This window comes from Muscardinus avellanarius (assembly GCF_963383645.1).
Source record: "Muscardinus avellanarius genome assembly, chromosome: 3".
Taxonomy (NCBI): Eukaryota; Metazoa; Chordata; class Mammalia; order Rodentia; family Gliridae; genus Muscardinus; species Muscardinus avellanarius.
Window position 1 is genome coordinate 52,740,135 of NC_137788.1, and position 12,891 is coordinate 52,753,025.

The 12,891-nt window shown below is 43.0% G+C and overlaps 1 protein-coding gene across 1 annotated transcript in view; it reads left to right on the forward strand.

Annotated features, from left to right (window-relative positions):
- Nucleotides 1-12,891, forward strand: part of NFIA (nuclear factor I A) — a gene marked incomplete at both ends in the record, with an annotated part of 386,945 nt that overhangs the window by 99,180 nt on the left and 274,874 nt on the right. The gene's annotated exons all lie outside the window — the stretch shown is intronic.

Here is a 12,891-nt window from a genome sequence, read left to right on the forward strand (position 1 = left end):
GTCACCTATGAAGAGGTTTCTCATAATTTCTTGCGGAAATTTTTAAAAAATGTTTAAAACCCATCAATGTGATTTAGAATTCAGCACTTAAGGGATGAGATTTGGGAGCTGTGCAAGGGATCCTGTACCTGAGAAGGTGGGGGCGGACCATATGGCAACAGGTCCTCCCTAGGTAGTTTCAAGGAGCGGTTTTGCAGTCCCGGCCAATTGTTAGGCGGTGTGGTCCGGGCTCATTCCCGCCTCTTGCTCTGGAAGAACACATGTGAGGTCATCAGTACGTGTTTGGGTCTTGTATTAACGGTGGCAAGCCTGTGCATTAAGGACACACCATTACTAAAGGGCGGGAACACCCCAGTGGCCAGTGGCTGGGGGCCAGGTGCTTTAGGATAACACCACAGACAGGCCCGGCCAATCCCAGGCCATCTTTGGCTGGCACTTGCTGCTTTGGCCACCACTGCAGTAAACACTTTCGCTTGGATGTTGGTTTTCTGTTGTGTCTGGCAGCCACACAGGGCTGCTTGAACTTTAGCCAGAGGCAAATATTTATACATCAGAGTGTGCAGTGTTCAGCTGGTCAGGCCTGGGCGGCGGGGGAGGACGAGCCTCCTTCCCTCCTGCCGGGCCCTGGCCAGCGAGCTGGGCGCCCGCACAGGGGACCCGGGAGGCACCGCGCACGTGCGGCCGGAGGGCTCTCGCGCGGGAAGCCTTCCCTTTCCGGACGCTCCTGTGTCTGCCCCTTTAATTCCTCTTGGAAAGTTTACAGTTAATATTTTCCCTGGAACACTGTCAAGCTTCTGACAGAGCCCGAGTGTACGCCGAACTGTGAAATTGAGCCGGGAGAGGCGAGTTTGTTGAGAAATCTGTTTCTACTCAAACCCGTAGGTTTATTAAAACGAAAACAAACACAACACACCAAACAGCAGAGCCGGCACCCCCGAGGGGGGCGGCCGGGCCGGCCATCGGCGGGGAGCACAGCGAGCTCGGCCGCCATTTTAAGGAGCGGGCGCAGGGCGACGTGCGGCTCCTTACATGGCGGCTCTATTTACGGGCCGCAGCCAATCAGCGCGCGCAGCCGGGCCACGTGACGGCCACGAGGGCGCGCGGCCTCCGCCTGCCGGGGGCGCGCCGCCTCCGCAGCCCTCGCCGGCCTCCGCCTTGCTCGCTCGCTCGGCATGCCAGGCGCGTCTGCAGAATGTGTCTCGCAGACTGGCATTTGTCCACGAAGTTATTTTAGTAGGTAAAAAGTCTCTGAGCACTTGAGCTTTGTGCATTCTTTATGTAAAATGGATTTCCCTTCCTGGCCTGGGGCCAAGGGTACACAGCACACTCGCTGGGTGAGAAGAGAGCGGCTCTGCTGAGAAACTGGTGGACCGACACACTCTTAATTTTTTGGCTTCTGACCAAACAAGCCCGATGGATGCCAAAATTCAACAAAATAACACATTATTGTGTGATAGGAGCCATGCTCCAAGAGCGCAGGAACTTAGAGGAACTTCATACGGGGCCGTTTTTTAAAACAGCATTGTCACTTGAGGGAGCTTTCTTAGGGAAATGAGAGGGAAAATGGCAAAATGCAACCTTGAGAGGAAGATGCAATTTGCACATAAACTCGAAGGAACACGCTGAAAGAAAACAGAGGAGTTTAAGGTTACTTTTATGAACTTTTCCCAGACATAATACAGGGTTCTCTGACTTTGACTTACATTCTTTTAACCCTGCAGATGCCATCTTTGTGTCTGAACTGAGCGCCCAGGGACTTAACGTTAACGTGAGAATGGATGTGAGATTTAACCACTTTTAAAAGGTTTTTTTTTTTTTTTTAAATCTAAGGAGAGCTGCAAAGCATGGGATTTTAGCAGGCTTAGTAGGAGCAGCAGAAAACTTTTTAAAACTGTAAACGCACCTTTCTTATAATGCTTTTGCCCCCTGGCATCTGACTTTGAGTCTGCCATTACTTTCTTGGGTGCCATTACCATGTCATGGAGGCCCCCTAGACTTCGTTTCCACAAACATACAATGAGGACATTACAGAAGGTGGTTAAAATTCTTCTGGGCTCTAAAGACTTTAGAGGTAGAATGTGAATAAACAAGCTGTAACAAGTGTAAAACACATCTCCAGTTTTCATATGGAAATGTGTCAAAAGGAAAAAAGGGAATATCACTAGATCCGACCACTATCACCCTGGCTCAGACTACTTCAATAATCCTTCAGTAATTCAGTACCTGGGAGCCTGAAACAGGAAGATCGGAGTTCCAGGCCAGCCTCAGCTTCTTGGGCCTTCTGCAACTTACTGAGACCCTGTTTCAAAGTAAAGAATAAAAAAATAGGGCTGGGAGTGTAGCTCAGAGGTAGAATGCCCCCTGGATTTCATTTGTAGTGCCACAAAACAAACAAACAAACAAAACAAATCCTGCACTGGTTTCCCAATGCCTTTAGAATATAACCCAAACCTGTCATTGTGGCCTATGAATACATTGCATGGTCTGCCACCACCTCTCGTCCTCTCCTGGCTGGGAGGTGGCTCCCTGGTCTCTCTTTGATTTTAGGAGCCCACCAACCCCTTTACTACTTGTTTACGTAGGATGGGTTTCCCCAGCTCCTGTGGGTGGTTTACTCTTTCAGCTCTCAGTTTCAATGGTATCTCTGTAGAAGAATAGTCTTAGACTCGCCTTCCTATTTGCATTTTATAGTACTTACGACTGCCATGCCCTTGTTGGTTTATTTCATTACTCATCACACTTATTTATTACTCTCTTCTACTCTCGTGTCAGCTCTACAAAGACAGGACATTATATGTAAGCACTGTTCTTGTCCTTTTATGATATCTAATGAGATTGGGAATGAAATGTTGGGCGAGTACTCCAGAAGACACCACTTACTTTCAATTTCACTGAAAAATCCCTCCTCTGCGTTATCAACAACACTCAGAAGACTTTTATCATAAGATCCCTTCTTATAAGAAGACTCCGGTTCTCCGTTGAGAGAGCAGAGAGAGGATGAAGCTGTGGATGATCCATCCGTCTGTCTCAACTTGAGTCCACCGTTGAGGAGGAACCACATGAACTGCAACAGGGATTTCTACCACTCTAACTCTGTGAAGCGTGATTTAGAAACAGTGCCGGAATCATGGGAGTATTGTAGAAACGAAACGTGATCTCACATTGTAAAGCTCTTCTCACCCAAGTGTTAACTATTCCTACTGCCGCCGCTGCCATTGCTGTTCACTATTAACCATGGAAGACCCAGGGTTAGGCAGGGGTAAGAAATGGTCTTCATTAAGATGTAACTTACTCAGCCCTAACTCATTTATGCACAGGTGATTTACCTACTGCTCATTGTGACGAGATCTCTAACTGTGTGAAAAATAAAGAACAGAGAAGAGAGCCGGGCATGGTGGTCCACGTTTATAAACCTGGTACTTGGGAAACTGAGACCAGAGGATCACAGGTTGGAGTCCAGTGAGCTGTGAGCAGTAACTTAATGAGACCTTGTTTCTATATATATATATATATATATATATATATATATATTTTTTTTTTTTTTTTTTTTTTTTTTTTAAGGGCTGGAGGCTAGCTCAGTGTCAGAATGCTCCTGGTATTACTAGGACACCCCCCCCCCCCCCCGCCGACACACTCACATAGAGAATAGGGAACACACAGCCTGTCTTATATGACAAAGATCTCTTAGGGGAAGTAATGTTTGACTCTGATGAAGTTGCCATTTAGGTAAAAATATCTTTCATAGAGTGAGCAATAGAATAATAGCAACTAGTACCTGTGTAATCCTTTTACTAATGCACTTGAGTGTTTTGCATACATTATCTCGTTTAATTCTTGCAGTAATCCTATGGAATAGTACCATAGCCACTCCCATTTTGTAGAACAGGACACTGAGCCCAATAGAGGTTCAGTGGCATGCCTGAGGTCCCTGGGCTTTTCAGCCTCAGCTCCCTCTAGCTGTTGGAGCATATGTGTGATCCTGGCTTCATCGCCTGGAAAGTCTAGCCATGGTCTGGTTGGCGTTCGTCATCTATGTAAACCCTGGAAGGATCTGTAAAGAGCCAGTTTTACCCTAGTAGCCTTTGTAGGCTTAGGGGTAAAATGTCAGCTGTAAAAATTACCACCTACCTTACAGGGTGATCACAAGAGTTAAATGAGATAGTTCAGGTAAAATGCTTAGCATATTGCTTGGCAGATGGTAAGCATTTAGCAAATGTTTGCCGTAACTACTACTACAACAACTACTATTAACGGCTTTGCCATGTTGAAATGAGATCTGTGATCCTCATGGCCTGCCTGAGCCCTTCTTTCCACGTATCATTCACATTGGGATGTCTGCCTGCAAGGACAGCGTGTTCCTAGAAGTGGAACTGACCTGCTGCTCAGGTAGCTAGCGTTGTCTCTTGGCTGCCTTTCTGACTGCTAGAACTGTTTTAGTAATTTTAAAATCACTCTTCCCCTTTTATATTTCAACACAGAAATCAATGCATCTGCAAAGCCTTTTGTTTTCCTGGGGACATGCAAGGAGCTGCGGTGGTGGTGTGGAGATGGGTTTCACTTAGACGCAGTATTGCCACCTACTCACTCTGTGGTGTCAGGGGACACTGTCAGGGAAATCTGCACCTTCCCTTCTTAAGTCAGTGCCACAGGCTGGACAGTACGCTCTGACTGCTGATCTACAGGATTGCTGAAACTTGCTTGGAAGTCTTATTCTCATGGTCCAAGATTTTTAAAAAGCATTTAATGTTTTCCCTATAAATTTTTGCATCTATATAAACACTCCTGTTTCCCACATCGAATGTCCTATGTCTGCTAAACAAAACAAAACAAAAAAACAGGGTAAAAAACCCACAGCCCAATATCCATGTCACTGGTCCAGCTGGATCTGAAAGAGAGAGGCCGGTACTCCCCCCACCCCCGCCCCACCTCTCCCCAAGTGACTGGGACAAGGGGTTCTGCAGTCAGGAGTATGAATGCCCTCCTCTCTCTCTCTTGGCTTCCTGGTGGAGGTGGACTCTGTGTTCCCAGACATGGCAGGTCTGGTTAGGCCAGTTGGTGAACTGAAACAGGGTTAGTTTATCCTTGAAGCTTCCTTGCATGACCATCTTTAGATTTCAGAGAAGGAAGAACACAGTCCCCCAAAGCACCCAGAGTTACAAGGCATAAATAGCCCTGCCAAGCTGAACAAGAGCGTCCATTGTGTGGTGCACTGCAGAGCAAGATATATACTGGGAACTAAGAACAAGATATGAGGGGTTTCTTTTCTGTCTTTTTATATTTTAGTTTGAAAATTCTTGTTTTCTCCATACGAGTTGTACAATTACTTTTGGTTTTTTAAACAGGGTAATTTATTTTTTAATTTTTTTGGTGGTACTGGGGTTCCTGGGAGCCCTTCTAACTCCGGGCTACACTCCCAGACCTATTTTTTATATTTTTATTTGGAAACAGGGTCTCTTAAGCCAGCGCGGCTGGCTTCAAACCTAAGCGATCCTCTTGTCTCCACCTCCCCAGCACGCGGAATACAAGCGTGTGCCACCACAGCCGGCTCAAACAGGGTAATTTAATAATCCTGGTTCAAATCCTGGCCTTGTCACTTAGCTACTGTTTTAGTTTAGGCCCGTTATGTAACTCTGTGTCATGGTTCTTGCCGTTGTCATCATCATCGTCGTCGTCATGGTGGATTCTTTAAGTCAGTCTAGAGCATTTAGGGTAGATAGTCATCTCTTCTCCTAAAGTAGTAATCAACTGTTTGGTATATCTAAAAATGTGCTTCTTCAACAGTTAGGGTCTGCTTTAGTTGTTATTTTACCATTCACCATTGCTATCAATCCTACTTTGTATCTTTTCCAAGTTAACTTGAGGTCATATAAATTTGTGCCTGAGCTGGTATTTAGCCCTGTGCATCTAATTTTGTCCAGAGGCAAATACTCCGGCACTATAAATATTTTCTCATCTGCAAAATAAGGATGGTTATATCTACTTAGGTTAATCGCGAAGACAGCACATGATATATGTAAACAATAGCCAATTTCTTTTCTCTTAAAAATTGGGAGGCACCATGGCTCTCCAGGAAGAAAAGAGACTAAGCAGTGTTTGTGATCAAAACTTTGATGTGAGAAGGGGAGGAAGATTGAGGGGCCAAGGAGGGGATGGGTCTCTGTGACCTAAAGGGAGCAGCAGTCTTGGCTGGTGAGAGGCTGGCACGGTGTGGATGAGATACCTCAGGGCCAAAGTGGATGAGGGCCCAGAGCCCTGAAGGTTGGAATGCAGCATGGGTGGGACAGAGCAGACCCAGGCTGCTGGTGTGGAGCATCAGCTCCCAGAATGGCTGAATGAGAAGCCCTCCTAGTCGGCCTCCTCAGCTTTCAAATACCTAGACCTAAGCCAGTGAGTTCAGGACCGATGTTTTATCCCTCAGGCTCACTTTGTCTGTCCTAAAAGAACTTTCTGACTTTTACATCTAAGGAGAAATGGGGTAGCAGTAGTGTGGGGCATGGTGAATCCTAGGCACTCACTAAATACTGGCCAATGGATAGATTTGGTTTGGATCTTATCTTGGATCCTGGAAACCATACTTTGTGTTTATAGTTTCAGAGTAAGGGGAAATATCTATTGGTATTTCTCTTTCTTTCTTTCTTTCTTTCTTTCTTTCTTTCTTTCTTTCTATTTTTTGCAGTACTGGGAATGAAAAGTAGGGTCATTGTACCTCTGAGCTACCCCCCCAGATCTAGTTTTTAGTCTTTTAATTTTTGAAACAGGGTCTAAATGAATTGTGAAGGGCCTCGCTAAGTTGCTGAGGCTGTCAGCAAACCACGATCCTCCAGTCCCTGTCCCCCAAATGTTGGGATTACAAGTGTGCGCCACCACGCCCAGCAGTATTTCTTTTTATAATGCTATTTAATCTCAGTGGCTATATTAAATCAGTCAATGTGGTGAAGTAAATGATATCAAGTGAGAGTAGAATGTAATAGCATTTATTGAATGCTTCTGTCTGGCAGACAGGTAGTACTCTAGACCTCTATGCCAGGTGTCTTGTTTAATCCTCGTAATGCCCCTCCAGTGAGCTAGTATCATTCCATTTTACTGACCAGAGACTTGGCACCAGGCAGGTGATTCCAGAGGCCAGAGTCTTCCTCAACACCATCTCCATCAGCACAGATTCCATTTTTCTATACTCTGGATTAATTAGTTCTCACTCCAGCACCACAAGGTTATAGAATCCTTTCATCTGCCGGATGTTTTTTATTTTTGTGCTGTGCTATTGTGTGAGCTAGGCATTGATTAGCATCCGGAGCCAATCCTGGAGGCCAGGGCATTCTCCAGAGAAGAGCTGCTGCCGGAACCAGGATTTGAAGTTCTATATCCTTTGCATTCTATGTCTTTTGCATATACAATGCACAGACATATCTTTTTCCACTTTTTCTGTTTCTCTCACAAGAATGATTCATATATTAATCAAGGGCAGGGCAGAGTGTTAGCTAAGTCGGTCTCAGGACTTGTTTCAATTTTTTATCATTCACCCACCTTGTGACTTAACTGTGTCCCATTTGAAGCATCCATTGAAACAGTAACAACAGCAAAAACAAAGAAAACATTTTCTGATTTTCAGAGTGTTACAGAGTTTAGAATCAGAGCATCCCACCTGTAATCTCAGTATTTGGGAGGCTGAGACAGGCTGACCCCAGGTTCAAGGACAGCCTCGTTGACACAGGGAGATTCAGCAACCTAGGGAGACTCTGTTTCAAAATGAAAAAAATAAAAATAAAAAGGGCTAGGCATGTAGCTCAGAGGTTGAATGCCCGTGGGTTCAATCTCCAGTTCCATAAGGGTTGGGGGGAGAACATGGGGGAAGTCAGTCCTAGGAACATGAGTTGAGGACCATGCTGAAAATGTAGCTGTCTTTGGTTACCCTAGTAGTCAGGGTTTTAGTTACATGATTATATTTGGATGTCATGTAACAGCAACTTCTTTTCTTCCCTTTCCAGCCTCAGTCTTTGTATCATTTTTTCCTGTGAGTACCAAACTCTCCCGGCAGTTTTTTAATTGAGGCTTTGTAGTCATAATGGTCTAGTACTAGAAAAAGCCAACTCTGTGCCAAAATTTTTTCCAAGACCAGACATGGGTTTTGACACCACAATAAAATAAAAATAAATAAAGAAACTGGCATGAGAATCAGGGATTTTTTTTTTCAAGCAAGAGAGGCCTACTTGTAAATTTCAGGCATGTTTTCTTAGTACTTCAGCTCAGTGTTACAATGCTCAGCTACATTAATCTGTTACTGGGTAACTCCAGAAAGAATGTTAGACCAAACCATTAGGAGATTGGTGATCTCCCCCTCCTGCTTAAGCATTATTGAAATTTGACAACATTCTCATAGTCTCTGCTTTCTTTTAAGGATTTGGCTATCAAAAATACGGATAAATGAAAGGAACCAAGAGAAACTAACGACCAAAGGAATAGTAGTATTTAAAGTCGTAAGTTGCTATGATACCGGCTTCACTGTGACCTGGGTGGATAAATATTAAACGGGATTTGCTTTCTGGAGAATCTGGGTGCCTGTTCCACCGATCCAGTTTGTCTCATGCCTGGTTTGCTGGCCTCCTTTTCCCAGCACCACTTATTTCAGTTCTGAGAAACAGCTCCCTCCCATTACAGGCCCCAATTCAATTAGGCAGGAGATAGTGCTGAAGGGCTCTGCTTCCCTCAGCTCCGGGTGTGTGGACAGGAGCTCTGTGTGGAGACTGGCGAGGGTGCTGTGCGATGCAGCTTCCGGGTTCTGACCCTTCTCCACCTGGTGGCCCAGTGGTTCTCAAATCAACCTCTCTCCTCTCTTCTCCCCTCTTGTCCCCAGGCCTCATCCATCACTCAAAATGGGAAGAAATTGCACTGTGCCTCTCTGTACACAGAAACTGGTAACGTCAGGAAACCAGACGTGGTCCTCTGGCTGCTTAAGCAGTCCTCACAGTCTCCGAGCACTTGAGTTTGAGTTTAGTTTTCTCCACAGGGACCCTGTTTTCTAAAGTGTGACTTAAAAAGGGACTGAAGAAGCTTTGAAGCACATTTTAAAAAACCCAACAAGGAAACTTCCTTCTCTTTCTTTAGTCTACTAAACTGTCTAATTTTAGCCACCATGTGGAACTGAGCCTTGATTGAGGTTTAAAATGTTAAAATAAGGAGGAATTTATGTTTTCTTTTTTCTTTGTTAACTGTGTTTACTGGAAGGGTTAAAGTGCTTTGGGAACTACTTCTGATCTAAAGAGGAAATCTCATCAATCACACCTGGGAATGATTGATGGAATTTTGCCGTTACATTTGGTATTCTAAGGAGGTATGGGTCATTCTCATCGGCTATCTTCGCCTTTGTCTGCACACCTGTCCCTAACCTGTATCTCAAAATCTGAGCATTTCTGTTTTTTCACTCTTGAAAATATTTACTCAGATTCTTAAATACCTCCGTGGAGTATTTTTCTGATTAGCACCGTATGGAGTTGCAAACTGGTGGACATGGGCAGAATCCTCTTGTAGGGGGGTGGGGTGGGGAGAGCATGCTGTTATCACCGAATGTGCCTCCCAAACCAAAACAAAGTTGGCAGGCGGCCACGTGTTTGGTTTGGACCAATTTATATAAAGTGTTCATGTGCTTATGAAAATTTTTATCTCTGCTCCTCAGAGTAGTTAAGTATAAAATGGAGCAGAAAAGCACAAGAAAAGCTTTTCTGTGACTTCCAGTATTTCCCTTTTGATCACTGAGTATTACACGAAGGGCCGTTTTTTTGGCTTTCGACTCTTTGACTTGGGTCTCTCAGGTGAAGTGGTAACAAATGATAATGGGAACATACTCTGTCTGGTGTCTTTCTCCTTTATGACCCCCCCCCCATTCAAAGAAAGACTAGCTCCTGAATGGAGTGTCTCTAATATAGTGTCAAAATTAATATCTCTTCCTCTGGTGACAAAATACATAGTACATTCCTTTCAATATTATTTTTTAAATGCTTTGTTAGTTATAGTAAAAAAAAAAAGATGAAGGATCATCTCTTATCATTAGTTGTATTTTGGTTCTACCAAAGATGGTAAAAAAATATATGATATGTCAACTGAATAAGCTGCAAATCCACTAGATCCCAGAAATAAATTCTGATAGTCCATGCATTTTTTTGGTAATATGAATATTTTTGCTTTATATCCCCCTAGCCCCATTCTGGTCTTACTGCCTTTACTGGAAATACCGAAAGGCAAACACCCTAATAGGACCGATCATTAGAATGCAGATCCTTAAAAATATGTCTCCTTACACTTACATTTTTTTACTTGGGGCTTTGTCTACAGACATTCAAAGTCAACTTAACTTTTTGACCCAATTAACTGATTGGCCAGATTAATTTAATTAAAATAAGGGAAGTGCTTGTGCAGAGAGGAACAGCATTAGTATAATGTGATGGTTAAGATTAACAAGATTGATTTGATTTGATAATTAATTTGATTAACAAGATAATTTTGTGTCAGGCAGAGATCTAGGTTCAAATCCTTACTAGCTAGATGACCTTGGTCTTGAGCTTCAAGTCTCATTTCCCCCCATCTATTAAAGTGTCATAAAATCACGTACCTCATAAAGCGGCTGCAAGGATTGGTGAAATAAGTCATGCAGAGTGCTTAGCACAACTGTTGGCCCTAAGTCAGTGGCAGACAATGGTACCTATTGTTACATTCTAGAATTCTTAAACTATGTATCCTTTGAAAGACACCACATCTCCGATTGCTGTTAGATTTCTCTCTGAGGGAACAGAGTCACTTCTTTTTCTGAAGACATCAGAAGTACAAAGGCCATTTCGTCTTGGTGTTCTGTTCACTTCCTGTAGTCCAGGCCTTTTCCCCACCTTCTTTTACATGACGGCTCTTGGTCCTGCTAATAGTCCCCCTGTTAAAAAATGAGCATAATTTACACATAAGCTTATCTTAACCAATTTTTAGATAAACTTTTGAAGGTCAGCAAGGGAGAGAGAGTTTTAGAGCTGGGGAGAAATGTGATAGCCTAGACTCTATCCTCATGATTTTGCAGGTAGGGGTCCTGTGTGTAGTAACTGGTAAAGATGGCAAAGGAGATGTGAACTCGATGCCCTTCCCTCCAGCCCACGCCGGTCACTTTTCTTTTTAATTAAAAGTGCCCTGTTCCTGGCCTCTCGTTGACAGGTTGCTTACAGCTCTTAAGTCCTAGGGTTCTCAAGACTGCTTAATGAGTATATCTGGATTAAATCCAGATATTCTAACCATATAAAGCTCCTTTCAGTTTCAAAGATACCTAAGTAAGCACAGCCTCAATTTCATCACAAGCTTCATCTACGTCTTCTCTTTGAGATCATGGCTGTCTTTCTGTAGTTCACTGAGAAGTCAGTCCTGTAGACCTGGGCTGCTCTCTGTCTCTTGACTTCAGATGCCACATTTAAAATAATGATGGCTGGGCGTGGTGGCGCACGCTTGTAATCCCCGTGCTTGGGAGGCTGAGACAGGAGGATCGCACAGGTTCAAAGCCAGCCTCAGCTACTGAGTGAGGCTCTCAGCAACTTAGTGAGACCCTGTTCCCAAATAAAATATAAAATAAGTCTGGAAGTATAGCTTGGAGGTAGAAAGCCCCTGGGTTCCACCCCCAGTGCCACAAAAAATATAAATAAAATAATGATAACCAGGTATTTAAAATGAATATTTTCAATTAGTTTTGCAATGTGGACATTTGCAGGAATTCCAAGTATCCACTGACAGATTTAATTTTTGTTGTTGTATTTTATGGAATGCAGTTTTGTTCTGCTGAGATGCCTTTGTCAAAAACTTCTCTGATTACAGGGCCTTATGCCATCATGAATGTGTCCCCCTGCCTGTTAATATCATGTTAACCAAATCAGAGAGTGTCCAACATGTGCAAGTTATATGTGAAATGCAACCAAGGAACAAGTCTATTTCATCCACACCCTAATTTTCTTAAATATTTTACGTTATATAGTCTAGTCAGCAATTTATTCCCATAAGTAATATTGTTCCTTTGGCTTTTCACTTCTATTCTCTCCTTTATATATTATCCTTTCCCTATTTTTGTTCACATTGTGTCCCTGAAAATTAAGATGTTTCAAAATGTAATTTGATGCTGACTCCATTCTATCTGCATTTAAATTGATTTGAGAAATTTACTTTGGCATTAGATCTGTGAATTCTTTTATCCTCTAGAAGTTTTAGCCTGTTTATAGGTGATGCTTGTTTTTGTAAATGTTTTGTTACAGATTTGCTATTCTGTGAAAGGCTCAGCGAAGAACTTACATTTAACGAATAGCAGATTTTTTTTTTTTTTTAAATTTTAGAACCACAAGAAAGCTCTATGTATGTGTGTGGGGGGAGGTGAGAGGGTACTGGAGACTGAACCCAGGGGCATTCTGCCTCTGAGCTCTCCCTCCCCAGCTCTTTTTTATTTTTGATTTGAAACAAGGACTCACTAGGTTGTTGAGAGTTTTGCAAAGTCTCTCTGAGTCTGGTTTCAAACCTGCTATCCTCTTGTCTCAGCCTCTGAAGTGCTGAAATTAGAGGAGTGTACCATCATGCCTCCCTGACAAGAAATATTTCTTTTAAATGTTACTTCTTAACATTATTCTCTAGATACTAGGAATTCAGTTTCAGTTTTTATTCACCTAATTATAGTGTCAGAAAAAAATTCACATAAAAATAAAGCTCTTCATGAGTCTGATTTTTCTTACAGAGCAACTAAAGTTTTCTGTAACAGACTCGATCCTTTTTCATTAGATTTTGCTTTATGTCTTAACATGGATTCAGACTACGTTAGTGTTGATTGCACAGTGTATTTTAAATGTTATAATGGACACTTTCATAAGTTTTTAACTTTATGTGAAAATT